The sequence below is a fragment of the Hyperolius riggenbachi genome, chromosome 12, assembly GCF_040937935.1.
Source record: "Hyperolius riggenbachi isolate aHypRig1 chromosome 12, aHypRig1.pri, whole genome shotgun sequence".
NCBI lineage: Eukaryota > Metazoa > Chordata > Amphibia > Anura > Hyperoliidae > Hyperolius > Hyperolius riggenbachi.
This window is the reverse complement of record NC_090657.1, coordinates 100,315,138-100,337,749: the sequence shown is the minus strand read 5'-3', so window position 1 is coordinate 100,337,749 and position 22,612 is coordinate 100,315,138. Positions and strand designations below refer to the sequence as shown.

The 22,612-nt window shown below is 43.8% G+C and overlaps 1 protein-coding gene across 15 annotated transcripts in view; it reads right to left on the bottom strand.

The window, feature by feature from the left end:
* The window catches only part of THRA (thyroid hormone receptor alpha), a 1,122,562-nt gene that overhangs the window by 644,317 nt on the left and 455,633 nt on the right, over positions 1 to 22,612 (bottom strand). For 13 of the 15 annotated variants that reach the window (XM_068262452.1, XM_068262453.1, XM_068262433.1 and 10 more), the window contains 2 exons: positions 7,697 to 7,830; positions 6,133 to 6,172 (listed from right to left, as the gene is read on the bottom strand). The gene's annotated coding sequence lies outside the window, so the exon portion shown is untranslated. Of the gene's footprint in view, positions 1 to 6,132; positions 6,173 to 7,696; positions 7,831 to 10,363; positions 10,433 to 22,612 lie in introns of those variants that run through there. The other 2 variants (XM_068262450.1, XM_068262435.1) reach the window with 2 other exon arrangements.

The window sequence follows — 22,612 nt, the reverse complement described above, 5'->3', positions numbered from 1 at the left end:
ACTGCTATTAACTGGCTAAGGTGTGTTTTGAATTAGTTAATAGTTAATTCTGGATAGAGGCGCACAAACCCATAAGGTGGAAAGAATTACATTTTACATATCAAAGGACAGCAGCCCCAAAGCAATATAATACATTCGCTCTCCTAAAAACCCATTAAGCCTTGTTATGTCTGTCTCTTCCACGGAGTGGGACAGGACAGACATGACCAAATTTTCCTCATTAAAACTGATGGCCTCTTCCTGACACGTATGATCAGATTGTAAAGTGCATCGCCCATCCCCCTACCTTCTTAAGTTTATGAACTCTGAAGATCTCGCACCAAAAAAAAGTAACAACTTTTTTTTTTTTAACATACACATGCTGCCCCAGTACGATATAAATTTTCTTTCTTACCAATATTGACAAGTTCTTAGATCCCTTAATGGGATTATATGCTTTAAAAGTCAGGAGTTTCCTGCAATTTACAGGTCCTTCTCAAAAAATTAGCATATTGTGATAAAGTTCATTATTTTCTGTAATGTACTGATAAACATTAGACTTTCATATATTTTAAGGAGGAGAGAGGAAATATTTTAGATTCATTACACAGAACTGAAGTAGTTCAAGCCTTTTATTGTTTTAATATTGATGATTTTGGCATACAGCTCATGAAAACCCAAAATTCCTATCTCAAAAAATTAGCATATCATGAAAAGGTTCTCTAAACGAGCTATTAACCTAATCATCTGAATCAACGAATTAACTCTAAACCTGCAAAAGATTCCTGAGGCTTTTAAAAACTCCCAGTCTGGTTCATTACTCAAAACCGCAATCATGGGTAAGACTGCCGACCTGACTGCTGTCCAGAAGGCCATCATTGACACCCTCAAGCAAGAGGGTAAGACACAGAAAAAAATTTCTGAACGAATAGGCTGTTCCCAGAGTGCTGTATCAAGGCACCTCAGTGGGAAGTCTGTGGGAAGGAAAAAGTGTGGCAGAAAACGCTGCACAACGAAAAGAGGTGACCGGACCCTGAGGAAGATTGTGGAGAAGGACCAATTCCAGACCTTGGGGGACCTGCGGAAGCAGTGGACTGAGTCTGGAGTAGAAACATTCAGAGCCACCGTGTACAGGCGTGTGCAGGAAATGGGCTACAGGTGCCGCATTCCCCAGGTCAAGCCACTTTTGAACCAGAAACAGCGGCAGAAGCGCCTGACCTGGGCTACAGTGAAGCAGCACTGAACTGTTGCTCAGTGGTCCAAAGTACTTTCTTCGGATGAAAGCAACTTTTGCATGTCATTCGGAAATCAAGGTGCCAGAGTCTGGTGGAAGACTGGGGAGAGGGAAATGCCAAAATGCCTGAAGTCCAGTGTCAAGTACCCACAGTCAGTGATGGTCTGGGGTGCCATGTCAGCTGTTGGTGTTGGTCCACTGTGTTTTATCAAGGGCAGGGTCAATGCAGCTAGCTATCAGGAGATTTTGGAGCACTTGATGCTTCCATCTGCTGAAAAGCTTTATGGAAATGAAGATTTCATTTTTCAGCACGACCTGGCACCTGCTCACAGTGCCAAAACCACTGGTAAATGGTTTACTGACCATGGTATTACTGTGCTCAATTGGCCTGCCAACTCTCCTGACCTGAACCCCATAGAGAATCTGTGGGATATTGTGAAGAGAAAGTTAAGAGACGTAAGACCCAACACTCTGGATGAGCTTAAGGCTGCTATCGAAGCATCTTGGGCCTCCATAACACCTGAGCAGTGCCACAGGCTGATTGCCTCCATGCCGCATTGAAGCAGTCATTTCTGCAAAAGGATTCCCGACCAAGTATTGAGTGCATAACTGAACATAATTATTTGGAGGTTGACTTTTTTGTTTTAAAAACACTTTTCTTTTATTGGTCGGATGAAATATGCTAATTTTTTGAGATAGGAATTTTGGGTTTTCAGGAGCTGTATGCCCAAATCATCAATATTAAAACAATAAAAGGCTTGAACTACTTCAGTTGTGTGTACTGAATCTAAAATATATGAAAGTTGTAACGAATGCGGAATAATATCCGTGATCAGCGCACTAGGCGTGCGCTGAGATGGCGGAAATCCTCCACAAGCGTATGAAGCAGGAACCCAGCTTTGGTGCAAGCACCAGTAGAGGGCAATTCCCACCGGCAGATGACGCTGTGGAGTGCAGACTAGTACAACCGCTGCACGGATGCCAGATGGGGATTGTACAGATCAAGACAATGCAGGGCTGAACAGCCCTTAAAAAGAAAAAGCACAGGTACAGGATTAATGTGTGTTCACCAATCTAGTCGCGACCCTGCGACTGTGAACACACATCAGCAGAGATAAAAGTAGGAACGCAATCGCGAGAGAGGCGATTGCCAGAGGTGACACAAGGCTTAAGCAAGACAGGGCACGAGAGTAGCAAAGGCACAGCAAACGACAATGAGAAGTAACGAAAATAACAAACGCTAACTAAACGCGAACACCGCACTCATTCGCGACAGCGAACGCGTTTACAGCGCGGTCTCCGTGTGTTAAGCACAACAGAGACAAGCACGCCTAACTAACCACCGACAGACAAACACGAAACAAAGAACGCGAGCGCTTGCTTAGCGGTTACCTCACCGAGCCTACAGCAAGCGTTCGTATCAGACAAGACAGACAAACGGAAAACAGGAATACGAGAGGAAAGATCCACTGCTCTTTCCGTCAGAGCGAGTGCGATCTAAGCTCAGGAACAAGAAAACAGATCAGAAGGATCCACAGCACTAGCACAAGGCTAGATCGATCCAGACAAGACAGAACAGAAGGATCCACTGCCACTACCGCTAGATGCTAGTGCAATCCAAGCAAGACAGAACAGAAGGATCCACAGGCTAGCACAAGGCTAGTGCGATCCAGGCAAGACAGAACAGAAGGATCCACTGCCACTACCGCTAGAGGCTAGTGCGATCCAAGCAAGACAGAACAGAAGGATCCACAGCGCTAGCACAAGGCTAGTGCGATCCAGGCAAGACAGAACAGAAGGATCCACAGCACTAGCACACGGCTAGTGCGATCCAGGCAAGACAGAACAGAAGGATCCACTGCCACTACCCCTAGAGGCTAATGCGATCCAAGCAAGACAGATCAGAAAGGACTACCGGTAGCAACCGCTGCTCCGGTTAGCACCCAGACAAACAGAACGATTTCCTGTCGACCACCGCTGGGACAGGACAATCGCAACAGACAGACAAAACAGATATACAATCTAACTGCACTAGAGAAACTGCCTAGTGCAGTCCCAGGAATTACTCTAAGATATCTTTGACAAGATATAGCATGACTGACACTCTAGGAGTGTTTCAACAAACCCTGAAGGAATGACCAGCCAAGGACTCTGGGAAACATAGCTTTTTATACTGCCAGTCCTCAAAGGAGACAGCTGGGCAATTTGCATGTATGCAAATCCCTCAGCAAAGCAACTCACATAATGCAATTTTCCTTCCGACCGACAACGGGGATCGATCAGGAGCAGTTTGGATACAGATAATGAGGACAGCTGACACTGCTAATGAAGGGGAAAGTGAAGCATTCACACAACACGGCACAGGGCTGTGCTCATACCTGACTCTGTTAAGTTCCTCAGAGCTGCTCCATACTCAGTACACACGCTGCTGCTCCATGCTCTGTACACACGCAAAAACTCTAAATGAAAATAGAGCGTGCCATAGTGCATTACATCAAGAGAGTTTAAATGGGATACACTGCACTCAAAACCCCTGTGTGTGCTAGAGCAATGGAAATTGATAGACTAGGAGAAAGTTAAAGCTCATAGAAGCAGCACCACACATATATATAGAGAAATCTGAACATATAACACTTTATTAGATATATAGCTTCCAATATATTGATAAAAACACTAAAAACAGGAGCCACCACAATCAATCCTTATATACAAAATTCCAACCATAATCATCACAGTATATAACAATCAAATAGCATAAATGGAATTCATATGAGATTAAAAATGGTGTGAATATGAATATGAATCCGGGTTCAGTACATCAAGGGAGAAAAGTGCATATATAGTGCAAATAAGTGCAAACAATCCCACATTTCAAAAGGCATAACATTGTACTCCATGCGGGCTCATATAGCTGTCTACAGGTTTTTGGTCTTGAGCACATTAAGACCACTAATAGGCGAGGGGATATCGTTTCTAGACTTTTGCAGAGGGAGGCGACATGGATCTATGTTTTACAGTCCATGTCTCCCTTGGGTTTAAATGAGGAGATTGATTACTCTGGATTTATTTGATTATGTACTCATATCTGTTTTTTCTGTTGCAGATTGCACATACACATTGTGATATATCGTGCTCTTTAATACATTGTATCATTGTGATTGCATACCTTTGGACCAACCTGGACTTGTATTCAATTACTCTATTTCATCTGGACTCTGGGACATTCTTCGTTATTATTTTTTACGTCGTGTTTTTTGCAGATTTTGCGTCGTTGTTCCTTGATTCTGGATAATCAGCATAATGGACTTTTGTTTTATATAGCATGAACATTTATTATGTACATGGACACAATGTTCTCATATATGCTTTTTGTATATGCATTATATTTTGCTATATTACTATATTTTGTTTTTTTGGCCGTTTGGGATGGGTCCTCCCTGTTTTGGGGACCCCCTTTCTACGGGGGCTCCGTGATGGGGTGGCTCCATGCAGACTGCCCCTTTAAGAATACATTTGATGTTACTCACGTTATATAGCGTGGGTGTTGATTTATTATTGTTTTTCAGATTATTGTATTATTTTGTGATCTTTCACTATGGTTGCTCTATTATAATAATTGAATTGATTAGTCCATCTTTTATTACATATACCTATATACCCTTTCTGTGCGCTCTTCCTATGGTTGTATATACTCACTTCCTCCTTATGCGTTCCAGCGTAGCACCTCCCTTTGCCGCGCTCTTTACTCTTACGCATACTTACTTCCTCCATATGCGCTCCAGCGTGGTGTCCTCTAGTTCTTCACAGCCTCCGTCCAGTGGCCACGCCCACTCACATCACGTGTGACGCCGCTGTCCGTGCGCACACGTGACTCGCAGAGCCTCCGATATTTAAACAGCGCCAAGCGCTGGGGAAACTTTATTAAGCGGTACATGCAGCCGAACAATACTGGATCATACACCAGTATTATACTGCTCGACAGCGCATCATCCCCTGCAGTTCATAGAAGAATTTTCACATAAAATGATTTTTCCATAAACGGATTTCCACATAAAATTAACAATAAATAACAAACAGCATAAGATTCATTTAATTCACAAAACAGTAAATAAAGACCAATTGATAAAAATCCTACATAACGGCTAATACAAACAAGCAGAGATCTGATCATCTCTCTCGGGTTCAAATAAATCAAAAAGGCTAATAAAAGACGTTATTCAATGGACTTCTCAGTGCTCGGCATATATGGAGGTTGTGATGTATTAAAGGTTCTGCGCTTAAAATACAAAAAACACATCTAATGGGGCCACACACCTTACAATCTTTGCACAGGCACCGACATATCCATTTTTATGTAAACTTAAAAAGTTCCAAGGGTAAACCAGCTTGTGGAAAACAGCAAAGGAAGGTGGACCTACACTTCCCATCAGAATTAACTGGGAAATCCCCGTTACTGGTTTCTCTAGTGGTTTTATAAAAAAAAGCACACATTATCTCATAAGAGGGATTTGTATAACACCCTTTAGATCTGAAAAGGACCACAAGAAAGGGTCGGGGGGGGGGGGGGGGAAGAAGGGGTGTGGGTAAAATGAAGGGGAGCGGAAGGGGGGAAGAGAGGGAAAAGGGGGGTGGGTGAAGGGGGTTGAAAGGGAAGATTATAGAGGAATGGGAAGGTGTGGGAAAGGAGGTTGGGAATACCTAAGGGTGAAACCCCAGAAAACCTAATCAGCCCCTCTGGGCATGGCGGGGCTAAAATCAACCTTGATGGTGAAGTGGGATGTTCGAGGTTAAATGTCACAATATATGTGGTGAGAGATATACATAATATAATTCATAACCCATGTGTTCCAGGACCCGGCAGAGGGAACAAAAGGGATAAATTACCTACTATGGACACAACCTATTATACACATACTCACCACCCTCATCTAGTGTTTGGGTCTGCTACTAGTGGGGAGGCTAGAAGGGAGGAGAAAAGAAAGAAGGGAAAACAAATCAAATCAGTGTACATCACCACAGGTTATAACTATAATATCAATTCAACAAAAATCATCGGCTAATAGATCACAAATAGGTTGAAATCTCAAGTCCTCATTGAGTCCCTTGGGGCTCAGTGCATCTAATTTTTAAAAATCCAAAAAGTCTCTCTTTCGCATAATCTAAATCTCTGTCCTTGAAGAAGTGTTTTTGGAATCACCTCGAGGCCCACTATTTTGAGGGTCTCGACACTACTATTGTGGTACTCTTTAAAATGGCGGGGAACGCTATGTTTATCCACCCCGTCAAGAATGTTCCTCTTATGTTTGCCTAGCCTTTGTCTCAGTGGTCTAGTGGTTCTGCCCACATAAAATTTTTTGGACAACCACAAGTGAGAAGATATACCACATAGTCACTTCCACAGTTCACACGCTGCTGCTACATCCAAAGTCAACTGTAGCAGGCAAAGAAAGGGGGCAGTGCTGTGAGCAGCAGGATACCTGCAGATATTCTGGTGTCTCAACTTGTGCCTGTCCCCAGAAACTGCACTGTAACCCCCCCCCCCGCGTTTGCCTATGACCAGCATAATAAAATCAATGGCTTAGATTTACCACCACAGGGAGATATCAGTTTATGCTAAAGAGCCTATACACTGGTTGATTTCAGCCATCAATCGATCCTATACAATCGATTCTATCAAATCTATAGATCAATAGATTTGCAGCCGATTTACATCGATTTGATCTATCTGACAGGATGGAAAATTTAGGTCAATGGCCCATAGAATTTAATTGGATCTAATGGTCCAATAATGCATTTAGATCGATCTGTTCCTAATGTGTGGCACACATCAGATAGATTCCTGTCAGATTCAACTTGACAGGCATCTGACAGAAATCTATCTGATGATCAAATCTGCTGCAAATCTATAAGTGTGTGGCTACCTTTAGGCTGTGTTCTAGAACCTTGCATGTAAACCAGATTTCACAGAACTGAAAGGATACATTCAGGCCTCTTTCACAGTGGGACGTTGCGTTTGATGCAACGTTAAAGTCGCACAACGACAAGAGCATGTAGGTTATAAAATTGGATGCTATTTTGCGCTGTGTTATGTGTCTCTTAGTGCGCCGTTTTCATTGCATACTGATGGAACGAAAATGGTGCATGTGTTACATTTAAAAAAAAAACAAAAAACATTACTGAGCATGTGCAACACACATAACGCAGCAAATGTACTGCAAACGCACAGCATGCAGCACTTTCTAAATATTGCTACACGTTACACACAACGCAACGTGTGCACTGTGAATGTCGTAGACTTTGTATTGCTGTGCGTTAGTCTGCGTTATCATTTTTTGTAACGTGCAACTTTAACGTCTTACTGTGAAAGAGGCCTTAGAGGAGCTGTGCTTGTCTTGCATAACTTTGAACCTACTTTACACTATCTACTTAGTGATTATACTAAAGGAAGACCGAGGTGGGGTAAAAAGTTTAGCTTTTACTTACCTGGGGTTCCTTCCTGGCATCTATAGTCTTGAAGATCCCTCCCATTCCTCCGGTCCCCTCTGCTGATCCCCTGTAACCCCCGGTAAAGTACTTGAGGCGGCTGGGTCATGCACTCCTTAAAGGGGAACTTCAGCCTAAACAAACATACTGTCATTAAGTTACATTGGTTATGTTAATTAGAATAGATAGGTAATATATTTTTTTTTACCCACCCTGTTTTAAAAGAACAGGCAAATGTTTGTGATTCATGGGGGCTGTCATCTTTGTCATGGGGGCAGCCATCTTTTTGGTTAAAAGGAGGTGACGAGGAGGAGACACAGTTCCAACTGTCCTGTGTCCTGATAACCCCTCCCAGCTGCACACACTAGGCTTCAAATGTCAAATTCAAAATGTAAAAAAAAAAAATTTTCATGCTTTGCACAGCATCAGGGGAAAAAAGCCCGGGCAGTTTTCTTTTGTGCAGCTAAAAATGAGGCTTGGATAAGAGAAACAAAGTTCTGATGCTGTGAAACTGTTAAAGAAACACCAGGCCTTTTCAGTGCTGCTGAGTCTATTTTTAGTCCGGAGGTTCACTTTAATTGTGCTCCTGTTGCCGGGAGCATTCTGTGCATGCACCGTTCGCTAAGACTAATAACTGCGCATGCGCAGAACGCTCCCATCCATGGGAGCTCATTTAATGATGCGTGCCTCTGGGTAAGTGCATGAGCAGTAGTGCCTGACCAAGCTGACATGTGGACTTTACCGGGGCTGAAAGCTGATCAAAAGCAGCTAGGAGGAGATCGAGGGGACTTCAAGACCATGGGGGGCTGGAAGAAGCCTCATGTCAGCGGAAAGCCAACTTTTCAGCCTGGTACACACATTCAATTTTGACTAGACAAATTTAAGACTTCTATGTAGTATGAAAGCTTACTTACACAATCTGTTGACTCTCATACTACATGGTCAGTGATTGGCCAATCAAAATTGGATGTGGGTATGCACCTTTAGTTTTCCAATATAGGTTGAAGAGAAATTCTATTTTTGTTACAAATTTGCCATAGGCATAAAAAACAGCTGCAACAGTCCCTCTAAAATGCATGTTTCTTTAAAAGTATTTTTCATTTTAACAAAAAATTCATAAAACTGAGAGTAAGCTGAAGTTGCTCTGCTTTGCAACCATGGCAACAGTTGGTTCACCGTGCTGCAGGAGTAATTAGCTACAAAGAGCAGGGGCCATTGTTACTCATTTCCAATGCTCGATTTAATCAGCTGACTGACAGGAAATTCTGAAACATCTCTCATTTTCTATTATTTTTATTCTTAGAAACTCAGTACGATTGTTTTTATAGATTTATATGCATACAGAAAGAAAGTAAGCGAGTTGAAATAATGTTTGCCAATAATCCTTGCAAATACTGGCACTACACACTCAGCTGACACACATGGATGGCATTTTCCTCAACTAAACTGTAATTCCCCTTTAAAATGCTATTAAGATCCCCTTTAAAATGCTATTAAGATCATATGAGAAGTCCTGTAATTTGTTGGCAGCAGTGCTCTAAATCATAGGTCAAATATTTGTAAAATATGAAATTGCAGTTAATCTGCGTGAAGAACAAAATCTGAGTTTCAGAAAACTCAATTAATACTTATAAGAGGACTAAAACTCACTGGAGCTCTATTTGTTATATTACCAAATAAGCACATCTCTGTAGACCAGACCAAGACCAGCAAACGATACAAAATACGGTACATACTCTGAATAATCTTGATATTTGCCATTGTATCCTTTTGCTGTTTCTACCTCTTGTGTGTATACTTTGTCATGGTTATTATGATGTCACTTCCTCTTTATCTTCACTGTATAACCCAATTTCTACTGTTACACACTGGCTGGGATTGACCATAAGGACCCCTTTACACTGGGGAGGTGCGGTGCAGTGATTTTTAGGATTTACCGTACCCCACTGCAGCCCGATAATAGTCTATAGGGCCGTTAATACCGGCACAGTGCAGCTCGATACGATGGAAGTGACGTTTTCGCTGCATCCCCAATGCAAGGGCAGATCTACGTTACCACGCAGTTCTGTGGCAACGTGCGGTGGACCAGAAGTCATGTAAGTCTATGGTGACGCAGGGTTTTTAAAAAAAATGTACGTGGTGGTGTTGCGCGTGCATGCACAGAGACGTAATAATACGCTTTTGTGAACTTCTGTATTTCCGAAACAGGAAGTGAGCACAAGTGAGTGTCAATTTCTGTTTGGCTGTAAGCCAAAAGGGGATTACCACGTATTAACGCTGTAATCCCCGAAGGCCTGCTTTTGGCCACACCACTAGCACAAATTCTCAGTGTGAAACTGGCCTAAATGCTGCCGTAAGCTATATAAAATGAATTTATAATATTTGATGCATTTAAGGTGTTACTTGTGAAAGCTCAAGCATAGGTCAATGCAAATGACAAGTATAGCGGTGTCCCTCCGTAAAATAATTATAGTCATGCCCCCACATTTATAAAAAATTATAGTTATGTCCCCTAATAAATATAGCCCCCCCCCCCCCCTTCCCCATATATTTATAGCCTTGTTCGCTCTCTCCATAACACATATGGTCATCTTTCCTCCATAACAAGCAGTGCAATGTAGTTCTCCAATTTAAAAATCCAAAACAGTTACTACTGTCTTACTGTACCTCATGTCATCCTCTCGCCGCAAGTATTGGGCTTTGCGCCTCTTTACCCTACCCTTCATGCAGAAGTCATTGCAGGGAAGATCATGCTGTCACAATCTAGCTGCCACTGATATACATGAGGCAGGCAGAGTGCTAGTAACTATACCCAGCCCCAGTGTGCTCCTCTGTGTCAATTTCTACATGGGCTGAGCTCTGAAGCAGGGGACGCCCATATAAATGAGCTGTTTGCCACTTCACAGCTAAATTTTGAATTCTGCTCTGAGCAACGGTTTTCCTTTTTGCTTTCCTTTCACCAGTCTTGATAAATCTGCTCCAAGCTGCTTGTTGTAAGTTACCAGCAGTACTCTAATGATGCATATTTATAACTACACAAACCAGTAAAGTTTCAATGCAAAATTCACGCACTGTCACAGTTACGTTGTATCCAATTTCACTACATCACAAATTCATACTTTTGTCAGAATGGCAACAGGGAACTGAAGTAAACATATTAATGGATTTAAATTATTATTACAGCTCAATTTCCTTTCTGTTTGAAGAGTAAATGTCATGACTGCTCAAAAGAAATGCAAATGCAGCGAAATCATATGAGGCACATCAAGAATGTAATGTTCACTGATGCTGATGAAATAATAATGTGTAGTACAAGGGAATAAAACATTCCATAATACATAGGTGAATTCAGATGTACAGTTTAAAGGAACATTCAGAGCTCAGGCAGCTATCACTAACACACCTCTGCCAACTAACCAAAAGTAAAAGAATGAATGAGTGGAGAGATGCAACTGGCAGCAGCCATGGACCTGCCCAAGAGGAACTTTAATCAAGGATTGAACCAGCTAATAACCCCTTCCCCACAAGAAATCTTTCTTTCACATCTACGTAGCTGATATTGAGGTGAAACCCCTCCCACAGTGTGATGTCAGGGCCAAGGCCATGACAGTTTCCTGTCCTGTATACCTGGTTGCATTGTGGGAGATAACGGCTGTGTTCAACTGCCAAGCAAGCAGTATCTCCCTCTGTGCATCTTATATAATAAAATCCCTGTCCCTGCATCCTACTCTGTCCCTGTGTCCGTTGTGCCTGGCGCCCATGCATGGCACGTGGGAGAACTTCAAACAGGGGTGGGGGATGAGTGCGTCCGGGTGTGTGCGCAAGGGCAAGATCATGGGTGTGCGCGTTCCTTCATGATCATGTGCGCTTTGCGGGGGCTTTTGTGGCTGGGAGGGCCTTTTACTAATATATATATATATATATATATATATATATATATATATATATATATATATATGTTTGCAAAAGTTGTAAACAGGATTGAAAAATTGCTGTAAACAAAGGATGCTTTCAAACATGGAAGTGGTAAACATTTATTTTCATCAATCAACAAAGTGCAGCGAATGTATAAAAGAGAAATCTAAATTAAATCTATATTTGGTGTGACCACCCTTTGCCTTCAAAACAGCATCAATTCTTCTAGGTACACATTCAAACAGTTTTTGAAGGAACTCGGCTGGTAGGTTGATACATCTTTGAGAATTAACCACAGATCTTTTGTGGATGTAGACTTCTTCACATCCTTCTGTCTCTTCAAGTAATCCAAGCCGGAAATAGCCAATCCCAGTCGGGTCTGCTCTACTGCACAGGCGGCTTGCTGCTGTGCAGTAGAACGGACCGACTGGGATCGGCTAGTTCCGCCTGATCCAAGCTGAGAGCCGCTACTGCGCTTGCGCTGTAGCCGGGGTGTGATGATTTGCTCAGCTGCCTGTGCAGGCAGGCAGCCTTTTGACCATTGTGTAGGTTTGCATGCTGCAGGACTCTGGAAAGAAGAGCTTCTGTCAGTTTTGCAGCTTGTGCTTGCTGAGGAATTTGCATACATTGTCATGCAAATTGCCTGGCCACATTCATTGGAGGCGTGTACTATAGGTACTATGTCTTTCCCACAATGCTTCGCGGGTCATAAGGATTTCGTCCTATGTAACACTCCTGGTGGGGTGTCAGCTTTACTCTCTGTTTGAAGATCAGCTTAGAGTAATTCCTGGAAACTGTGCTAGGCAGATTTCCCTAGTGCACTTAGGATTGTTTATCTGTTGCGATTGTCCTGTCCCAGCGGTGGTCGATAGGAAGTCGTTCTGATCTCTGTTCTTGGAGCATAGCTGGTGCAGCGGTTGCTACCAGCTATCTCTTCTGTTCTGCCTCTCTGGATCGCGCTAGCCACTTTTCACTAGCGCTGTGGATCCTTCTGTTCTGTCTCCTGGGATCGCGCTAGCCACTTTTCACTAGCGCTGTGGATCCTTCTGTTCTGTCTCCTGGGATCGCGCTAGCCACTTTTCGCTAGTGCTGTGGATCCTTCTGTTCTGCTACTCTGTACCTGGATCGCGCTAGCCACTTTTCGCTAGTGCTGTGGATCCTATCTCTCGCTTGTCCCTGTTTTCGTGTGTCTGTCTTGTCTGCTACGACCGCTTGCTGGAGGCTCGGTGAGGTAACCGTTAAGCAAGCGTTCGCGTCCTCTGTTTCATGTTTGTCTGTCGATGGTTAGTTAGGCGTGCTTGTCTCTATTGTGCTTATCATGTGGAGACCGCGCATAACCGCGTGCACTGTTGCGAATGAGTGCGGTGTTCGCGGTTAGCTAGCGTTTGTTATTTTCCGCATCTTCTCATTGTATTATTTGCTGTGCCTTTGCTACCCTCGTATTCTATTCTGATCTGCCTTGTGTCACGTCAGGCGATCGCACCTCTCGCGATTGCGTTTCTTTTTCATATCTGCTGTTGTGTGTGCGCGGTCGCGGGGTGGCGACTAGATTGGCGCACACACATACAACCTGTCCCTTTGCTCGTTCTCATTCGCAATCGCTTCTCTTGCGATTGCGTTCTGCGCTTCGTACAATTCCTGTCTGGCATTTGTGGAGGTACAGAGGATTGGTTCCTCTGCACTCCCCAGCGCCATCTGCCGACAGGAATTTCCCTCTACGGGTGCGTAGCACCTTTTGCTGGGTGCCTGCAATTATACGCTTGTGGAGGATTTTCGCCGTATCTGCTCACGGAGAAAGTTCCACAATCGTTACAGTATGACCAGCCCAACCCAAAACCCCAGTGTAGACGGAAATTCCGATTTGTACGATTTTGTCGAGTTTGGGTCCTGTGTCTTTAAGAGCTTTAAAAGGCTTAATTCAGAGACCAAGGCGGAATTTCTTTCTGAATGTGTGAGGTTTTGCCTGAATTCCACCTTTCAGATTTCTGATCCGTTCACGTCGGCTCTTCTGTTTGCCTATGTGCTCTTAAAAGACGATTTGTTCACCTGGACGTATGATCTGTTAAAAATCAATTCTTGGAATGGTAATCTGTATCAGTTGCTTGCAGTGATATTCTCTCACTGGTTTAAACTGCCTGGCTTACCACCTGCTCTGATTGAGTGTGTAGCTGCTGATAAGTCAGCTGATCTTTCCCTTCCATGCAAAACTTTTCAGTATGACAATCAGTTCAATGTGTCTTTTGCCACTTCAGGTTTTAAACAGCAGACATTCAAAGTGGGTAAAAAGAGAAAAACTAAAAAACGCAAGCATCGGAATAAAACACTCCCTATTGATGTTTGTAATGATGTTGTTCCGTCTCCGGCTTTTTTGCCCCAATCCAAAGCTCATGTGGATCCTGCTATAGGTAGGATCGCACACTATATTAAAGCAGTTAAACAATCTGTTCTTGTTCCTGAACTCCACCCCTATGGAGATTATTTGGATACTGGCCTGTTTGAACCCCCATTTGCTTCCTGGGATATTGGGGCCTTGCTGGAAGAATTCGATTTTGATTGGAAAGCCTTTTGCGATTTTTACATCGCAAAAAGCGAAAATGTCTTGAATGCTTGTCTCGATTCAATGTACCTTCTGATTGATTCCGATGAATGTGACAAGGATGATGTGGATCTGGTGATCTATGTATGGCAAACAATTTTGGATGAGTTGCACACACACCAACCAATTGATTCCAATAAAGAGACATCGTTGTCGGATGATTGTTCCTGCCTTTCTGGGGTAAAGCATGAGAGTCTTGACTTTGTGCAATCTGAAATGAATGAGTGTGCCGCTGTGGTTGATTCCTGTGCGAATGCTGAAGGATTCTCTCCTGACAGTGTGCAGTTTGAATCTGTGCGATCTGATGCCTGTTTCTCAGATGTTCCTGCAGATTGTGATCGGCATGAGTCTGCCGGTTTCCTCAAGGATGTGTGGGATCCTTTGTCATTTAGTAACAGATCTTTGAGATCTTCCGTCTGTGACCCTGCTATGGGGAAAAGTTCTCGACTATGCAGCGTCAAAAGTAAAATTAATATGCCTAATAAAGTTTGTCCTGTTGATGTCCCTATTTCTTCTGCAGATGAGTCTCTGTCTCACCCTGTTCACACCTGTAAGGGCCCGTTGCCCGGGGACAGTTGCTCCAGCGTTTCGGTCCTAGATGCCTTGCAGTCTGCTCCGCAGATCGCGGAGGTTTGCGCTATAGAAGCGTCAGTTTCACAACCTAAAGTGAATTTTGATTCGCAGGTTTTGCGTTCTGATTCCTCGGATTCGACATTGTTAGCCGAATCTAAGAGTGAGACAGCGCTTCGGTTTTGCGAATCTGATGCTGAACCCTCTTTGCCTTATTCAGAGACGCTTTCTCTGAACCTGCCCTGTACCATGAATAAAAACATGTTTTCCTTTCACACTGACGTTTGTGAGCCCCTTTCTTGCTCTGAGGGAAGTTCTGACTCTACACCCTGTACTCTGGATGAGTCAATATTGCCTTGTACAATATCTCCTGCCCTGCCCCTAGAGGCTCGTCTAGGTATTGCTGCTATTTTTACCTGTTTTTCTGCAGTTTTGGAGTTGCAAGCTAGTTTGACTGCTACGCAGAATTCTGGGTGCAGTGAGATTGAAGTTAGGGAGTCAGTGTGTGTTCCAATAAATATACCTGTACATTCCCCTCATGATGATGAGATCCAGTCTCAGTTTGTGGTGGAATCTTCCCTGGGACATCTGCCCTGTTCACAAAATAAAGTTCCAGTTTTGCCCTGTAACATGGATAGTACAGAATCCTTCTTAGAAAACTTGAAAAATGATGTTCTGGAGGTCTCCGAGTTCCTCCCAAAGGGTGCAGAACTTGTAGGAGATATCTCCTGCCCCCCAAGTCCTTCTGAGGTGTTGCCCTCTTCCGTAGGCATTGCTGCCTTGCTGGCTACCTTTTCAGCTCTGGTGGAGCTTCAGTCATGTGTAGTCAATGATGATATTGCAGTCACAGAAATATCTGAATTTGTATCCGAGTCTTCTTTTAAAAGTCCAGTGCCTGTGACCTCCACTCATGATGATTCTCTGCCCGGTACTGGTTTTGGTCTTGTCGTGCCGGACTCTGAGGTTGGCAGTTCCCCGACATGTCCTGAGGTTTCTCCTGTGCTGGTGTACCCCAGTGTGCTCTGTGACCCAGAAAGCCCAAGTGTGCCTCGGTTACCAGCGTACTCAGATGCTTCCTCGGTGGAGAAATGCTCTGATATGGCCTGCCTGCTTGCATGCCCAGAAGTGGTCCCTGAAAGTCTTGATCTTGATAGGTGTCCTCGTAATTCTGAATCCGGAATTGTCATTGGTTCCATGGGGGTTCTTGGTAATTCTCCATGTGAGCCTAGTGATTGTTCTGCCCTCTTGGGATCTCTGTGGAGCTTCAAAAGGTTCTGGGAGATTCCGGTAGAAATTTTGCTTGGTACCCTAGATAAGATCAACGGTGGCTTTTGTGTTGTAAGGGATACTTCGAACAGGTTTTGTGGCAGATTTGGTATTTTCGGACGCTCCTTGGAAGGTGGTGGGTATTGTCTGGAGGGTTTCGGTGGCTTCTTCTCTGGTATCCACAGTCCTGATGGGTGTTACGCTGAGACTTGTAGTGCTGATGGGCATGTTTCGGTGGCTTCTGTTTCCGATGAGGTCGGTTTCGGGTGGACTGACTCTGGAATTGGACCTCGTCGGGCTGCCCCGACCTTCATGAGTCTTCAGTTTGAGTCTGTTGCTAATAGTAGCACCTTTTGCTGGGTGCCTGCAATTATACGCTTGTGGAGGATTTCCGCCGTATCTGCTCACGGAGAAAGTTCCACAATCGTTACACGGGGAAGGTAAATATTTACATGGCCGCCATTCGGAGCAGCCTAGAGAGACCGCCGTGGGATGGAGGAGGATGGGGGAAGCCTCCATCGGATCCAGAGGCTTCCCCCTCCAGAGGTAAGTACCCCCCAGGGGCCCATTTTCTCATTACAGGTTGACTTTGGCTGTATGTTTGGGGTCATTGTTCTGCTGCAGAATACATTTGGGGCCAATCATACGCCTCCCTGATGGTACTACATGATGGATAAGTATCTACCTGTATTTCTTAGCATTGAGAACACCATTAATCCTGACCAAATCTCCAACTCCAGTTGCAAAAATGGAGCCCCAAATGTTCAAGGAACCTCTACCTTCACTGTTGCCTGCAGAGACTCATTTTTGTACCACTCTCCAGCCCTTCTGCTACAGCCAAATATTTAAAATTTTGACTCATCAGTCCAGAGCATTTGCTGCCATTTTTCTGCACCCCAGTTCCTTTGTTTTCGTGCATACTTGAGTTGCTTGGTCTTGTTTCCGTGTCGTAGGTATGGCTTTTTGGCTTTAACTCTTCCATGAAGACCACTTTTAGCTAGACTTCTCAGGACAGGAGACCTGGGTCCCACTGCTGTCTGACATTTAAGAGCTGATGGCATGCTGGAAATTTTCCGATTCCGAAGGGTAATAAGCTTGATGTGTCTTTCATCTGCCGCACTAAGTTTCCTTGGCCGACCACTGCGTCTATGATTCTCAACATTGCCAGTTTCTTTGTGCTTCTTCAAAAGAGCTTGAACAGCAAATCTTGACACTCCAGTCTGCTTTTCAAATCTTTGTCTTGGAGAGACCTTGCTAAAGCAGCAGTATAACAACCTTGTGTCTCGTTGCTGTGCTCAATCTTGGCATGACAAAAAAACTGTGTTCCATAACCTTAACATGGTAGCAGAGTTTCTCACCCAGTTTTAAGCCTTCTACACAGCCATTTCTGTTTCAGTTAACGATTGTGTTTCAACCTACGTGTGATAGTGATGATCATTAACACCTGTTTGGTATAATTGGTTAGCCATATACCTGACTATAATCCTGCAAAATCCCTGACTGTGCAAGTGTACCTATAAGAGTTGATGCTGGCTTGAAAGCAAAAGGTAGAGACTCCAAATATTGATTTGATTTAGATTTTACTTTTGTTCACTCACTTTTTTGTAAATTGATAACAATAAACAATCATTTATGTTCCTGAAAACATCTTGTTTACAGCACTTTTTCACACCTGCCTAAAGCCGCATCTACACACGTAGATGCGGCCGCGATGCTCCTTATCAATCGAGCCGCTAATGCGGCTCGATTGATAAGATCCGACAGGACGGATCTCCGCACCGCCGATTCCCTGCTCGCTCCCCGCGAGGGGACAATGGCAGGGAATCGAGCGGAAGATAAGCGGCGCCGGTGGGGGCGAGCGGGGAATCGAATGCGGCGCACGCACGGCGAGCGGGGATGCGGCGGGCACGCGCGGATACGCGGAAGAGGCGATCCGGCGGCTAATCGAGCCGCCGGATCGCAGCCTCATCTACGCGTGTAGATGAGGCTTAATACTTTTGCACAGTAGAGTGTGTGTGTGTGTGTGTGCCTTTTAGCCTATCGCATTGTTAGTGGGTGGGTGTGTATATAGAGACATGGGCACTTTGTGCTGTACATTTTTGATGTCTACCAGAAGTAAAGCTCTGATTATATTATATTGCTGTTGTTTGTAAATTTGTGTTTTGCTGCTTTGATATCTGGTGGGCTTGTGCATTGCAGTTCATCAGATATCTAGCCGCAAGTGTTAGTTTTAAAAGTACATTTTTTTTCCCTCTAGTGTGCTTGCAACAGGCAGGTAATTAGCTAGGGGGAGGGATTAGCTGTAACAGGAGGTATTTGGTCAGCTTCAGGACTCAGTACTGAGCTTGCTCACTAAGTGGCTTCGACACAAGTGGCATAGGCGTTAAAAACAGGCGTTACAACACAGGCACAAAGAGAGAGGTGAGAGGAAGCAGGTAAAAAAAAAATTAAAAAAAAAAATTAAGTATTGCGGTTCTTTGCATTGGTTAGGATGTGCTAACACGTTGTGGTGTAGTCTTTAAGTTTTGAGGACTCCGCCCCAGCTTCACTCACTCCCCCTCCTCCACCCCAACTTTACTTACTTCCCCTCCTCCACTCCCCCTCCTCCACCCCAACCTTACTCACTCCCCCTCCTCCACTCCCCCTCCTCCACCCCAACCTTACTCACTCCCCCTCCTCCACTCCAACTTCACTCACTCCCCCTCCACCCCTCCCCCTCTTCCACCCCAGCTGCACTCACTCCCGAACTTCACTCCCTCTCCCGTTTCAACTTTTACCGCCACAGTTTACTTTAAATAAAATTTCCCCACACAATAGTCATCATGTTGGACTATGCTGTACAGTGTACATCCTGTGACATGTATGCATGCCTTGATCAGCGGATTGAGGGTGTTTACTGTTGCCCTGGGTGTGTGCGTGTTGCTCAGTTAGAGGCGGAAGTCGCAGAGCTAAATAAGCATCTCGCAACACTGAGACGCATACACAACATGGAGATGAGCTTGGATCTCACGATCCAGACACTGGATGGAATCGGTGAAGATGAGGTGGGTGGAGTAAAGCCGGAGCAAGAAGCAGAGGTAGCCGCTAGTTGGGTCACAGTTAGAAGGGGTAGGGGAAAAAGTGACAGGGAGGCTAGTCCCGAGTTGTCCCTCACTAATAAGTATGCTTGTTTGCGTAATATTGGGGAGGATGATTCTGGAGTAGCAATGCTGCAGCAGGATGTGCTCCTTAGCAACCAAGGGGAAGACTGCTGTAAAGAAAAAGGGAATAGGAGTGCAGCTAAGGCTAGACAGGTACTGGTGGTAGGGGATTCAATTATTAGGCGCACAGATAGGGTAATCTGTCGAAGAAACCGTGAATGCCGTACAGTCTGTTGCCTCCCGGGTGCTCGGGTTCGGCATGTAGCAGAAAGAATTGACAGATTATTGGGTGGGGCTGGGGAAGACCCAGCTGTCATGGTACACATTGGCACCAATGACAAAGTTAGTGGGAGATGGAAGGTCCTCAAAAATGATTTTCAGGTACTTGGAGATAAACTTAAAGCAAGGACCTCCAAGGTGGTGTTCTCTGAAATACTGCCAGTGCCACGCGCTACATCTGAGAGACAGAGGGAGCTTAGGGAGTTAAATAAGTGGCTGAGAAATTGGTGTAGGAAGGAGGGGTTTGGGTTCCTGGAGAACTGGGCAGACTTTGCAGTCGGCTACAGGTTCTACAGCAGGGATGGGCTGCACCTTAATGGGGAGGGTGCAGCTGCATTGGGGAAGAAGATGGATAAACGGTTGGAGGAGATTTTAAACTAGGATCTGGGGGGAGGCGGGAGGATAAAGTCTCAATATGTAGACAAGATAAGGTAAAAAGACAGTGGGAGCCTAACATTATGGGGGGTGGAGAGGAGGGTGGAGACAGTGTAAAGATTAAGGAGGTTGGTAAAACTTCAAGTAGCCCATTTCGTGTAAACAAAATTGGTAAATGTGTTGGTAAAAATATAAAGTGCATGGTAACCAATGCTCGGAGCCTTGCAAATAAAATAGACGAACTAGAGTTCATTCTGAATGACAAAGGCTATGACATTGTGGGAATAACCGAGACATGGATGGATGAAAGCCATGACTGGATAGCTAATTTAAAAGGATACAATGTGTTTAGGAGGGATAGAACAGGGAAAAAAGGTGGAGGGGTTTGTCTCTTTGTTAAGAATTCTTTTACAGCTGTCCTCAACGATGAGATGGAGGAAGATTGCGAAGATGTGGAGTCCGTTTGGGTAAATATTCATGGTGGAAATAAAAGTTGCCAATTGCTTATTGGGGTATGCTAAAGACCACCTCTTATTAATGAAGCTGCAGAACTGCGATTACTACAGCAGATTGAAAAAGCTGCAAGTAAAAACGAGGTCATAATTATGGGCGACTTCAACTTTCCAGACATTGACTGGGGTATTGAGGCTACCCATTCTGGTAAAAGCAGCAGATTTCTGGCAGCACTACAGGACAATTACTTGACTCAAATGGTAACGGAACCAACTAGGGGGAATGCGTTACTGGATCTGATCATTTCTAATAGACCAGATAATGTATCAAATGTGCAGGTTCAAGAACATTTGGGAAATAGTGATCACAACATGATAACGTTTGATCTGGTGACTGATAGGCCACGGGGCAGCGGGACCACTAAAACTATGAATTTTAGAAAAGCAAAGTTCAATCAAATTAGGCAGGCACTAAGTTTGGTGAACTGGGATAATGTACTACAAGGGGACGACACTGAAGGGAAATGGCAAGCTTTTAAATGTATTCTCAATCAATATTGTAGTATGTATATCCCATATGGAAACAAAATGTCTAGGAATAAAAAAAGGCCTCTATGGATGAATAGAAAGGTTAGGGATAAAATGAAGAGGAAAAAGAATGCCTATAAGGTCCTAAAACAGGAGGGGACTGAGGCTGCACTAAGCAATTATAAGGAGTGCAATAAAAATTGTAAAAAAGAAATTAGGCTGGCAAAGATCGAAGCTGAAAATCAAATCGCTAGGGATATCAAATCTAACCCAAAAAAGTTTTACAAGTACATCAACTCTAAAAAAAGAAAGGTTGACTGTATAGGAATCCTAAAGGATGAGGGTGGGAACTCAATGGTGGACGACCAAGGTAAGGCAGAGTTATTAAATGCTTTCTTTGCTTCTGTCTTCACAAAGGAAACAGCACTGTTGCAAATTACAGAGGCAGAAGAGTCTCAATCTTCTAACTGTAATATTAAATACTTAACGCAGGAAGAAGTAAAGGCAAGACTAAATAAATTAAAAATAGACAAGGCACCTGGCCCGGATGGCATGCATCCTCGGGTCCTAAGAGAATTAAGTTCAGTTATAGCTAAGCCCCTTTATCTTATCTTTTGTGACTCTCTTGCAACTAGCAGAGTCCCAGTGGATTGGCGTACAGCCCACGTTTTCCCATTATTTAAGAAGGGCAAAAAATCTGATCCAGGAAATTATAGACCTGTAAGCTTAACATCAGTTGTATGCAAACTATTTGAGGGGTTACTAAGAGATGCTATACATGACTTCATAGTAGAAAATAATCTTATTTCTCAGCATCAACATGGGTTTACTAAAGACAGGTCCTGTTTGACTAACATGCTCAGCTTTTATGAGGTAGTGAATGCTAATATGGATATTGGGAATGCTGTAGATGTGATATACTTGGACTTTGCAAAGGCCTTCGACACTGTTACCTACAGAAGTCTGGTGCAAAAGTTGAGGATGCAAGGACTGGGGAAGAGTTTGTGTGCATGGATAGGGAACTGGCTAATGGACAGAAAACAAAGAGTTGTGGTCAATGGATCGTACTCAAAATGGGAGACTGTTAGCAGTGGGGTCCCACAGGGGTCTGTACTGGGTCCAGTGCTCTTCAATTTATTTATTAATGACCTAGTAGATGCAGTAGTGAGCAATGTTGCTATTTTTGCAGATGATACAAAATTGTGCAGAATCATCAACTCTCAGGAAGATAGTGTCATATTGCAACAGGATCTGGATAGGATGGCTATATGGGCACATACATGGCAGATGAAATTCAATGTTGACAAATGTAAAGTCATGCATTTTGGTCGTACCAATGGTCTAGCACCATACAAAATAAATGGGATACAGTTGGGAACATCAAACTTGGAGAAGGACTTAGGAATACTCATCGACAACAAGTTAAATAATCGTACTCAATGCCAAGCCGCTGCAGCTAAAGCGAACAAAATTTTGGGATGCATTAAAAGGGAAATAAAAACTCGAGATGCTAGCATAATATTGCCCCTGTTTAACTCTCTAGTAAGGCCACATCTGGAATATGGAATTCAGTTCTGGGCACCACATTACAAAAAAGATATTGCAGTTTTAGAGCAGGTGCAGAGACGAGCTACAAAATTGATACGTGGGATGGAAGGTCTCGCTTACCAAGAAAGGTTAGATAAACTGGGTTTATTTAGTCTAGAGAAAAGACGCCTTAGAGGAGATCTAATTAACATGTATAAATACATTAGAGGGCAATATAATAGCTTGGCGGATGAGCTTTTTGTCCCTA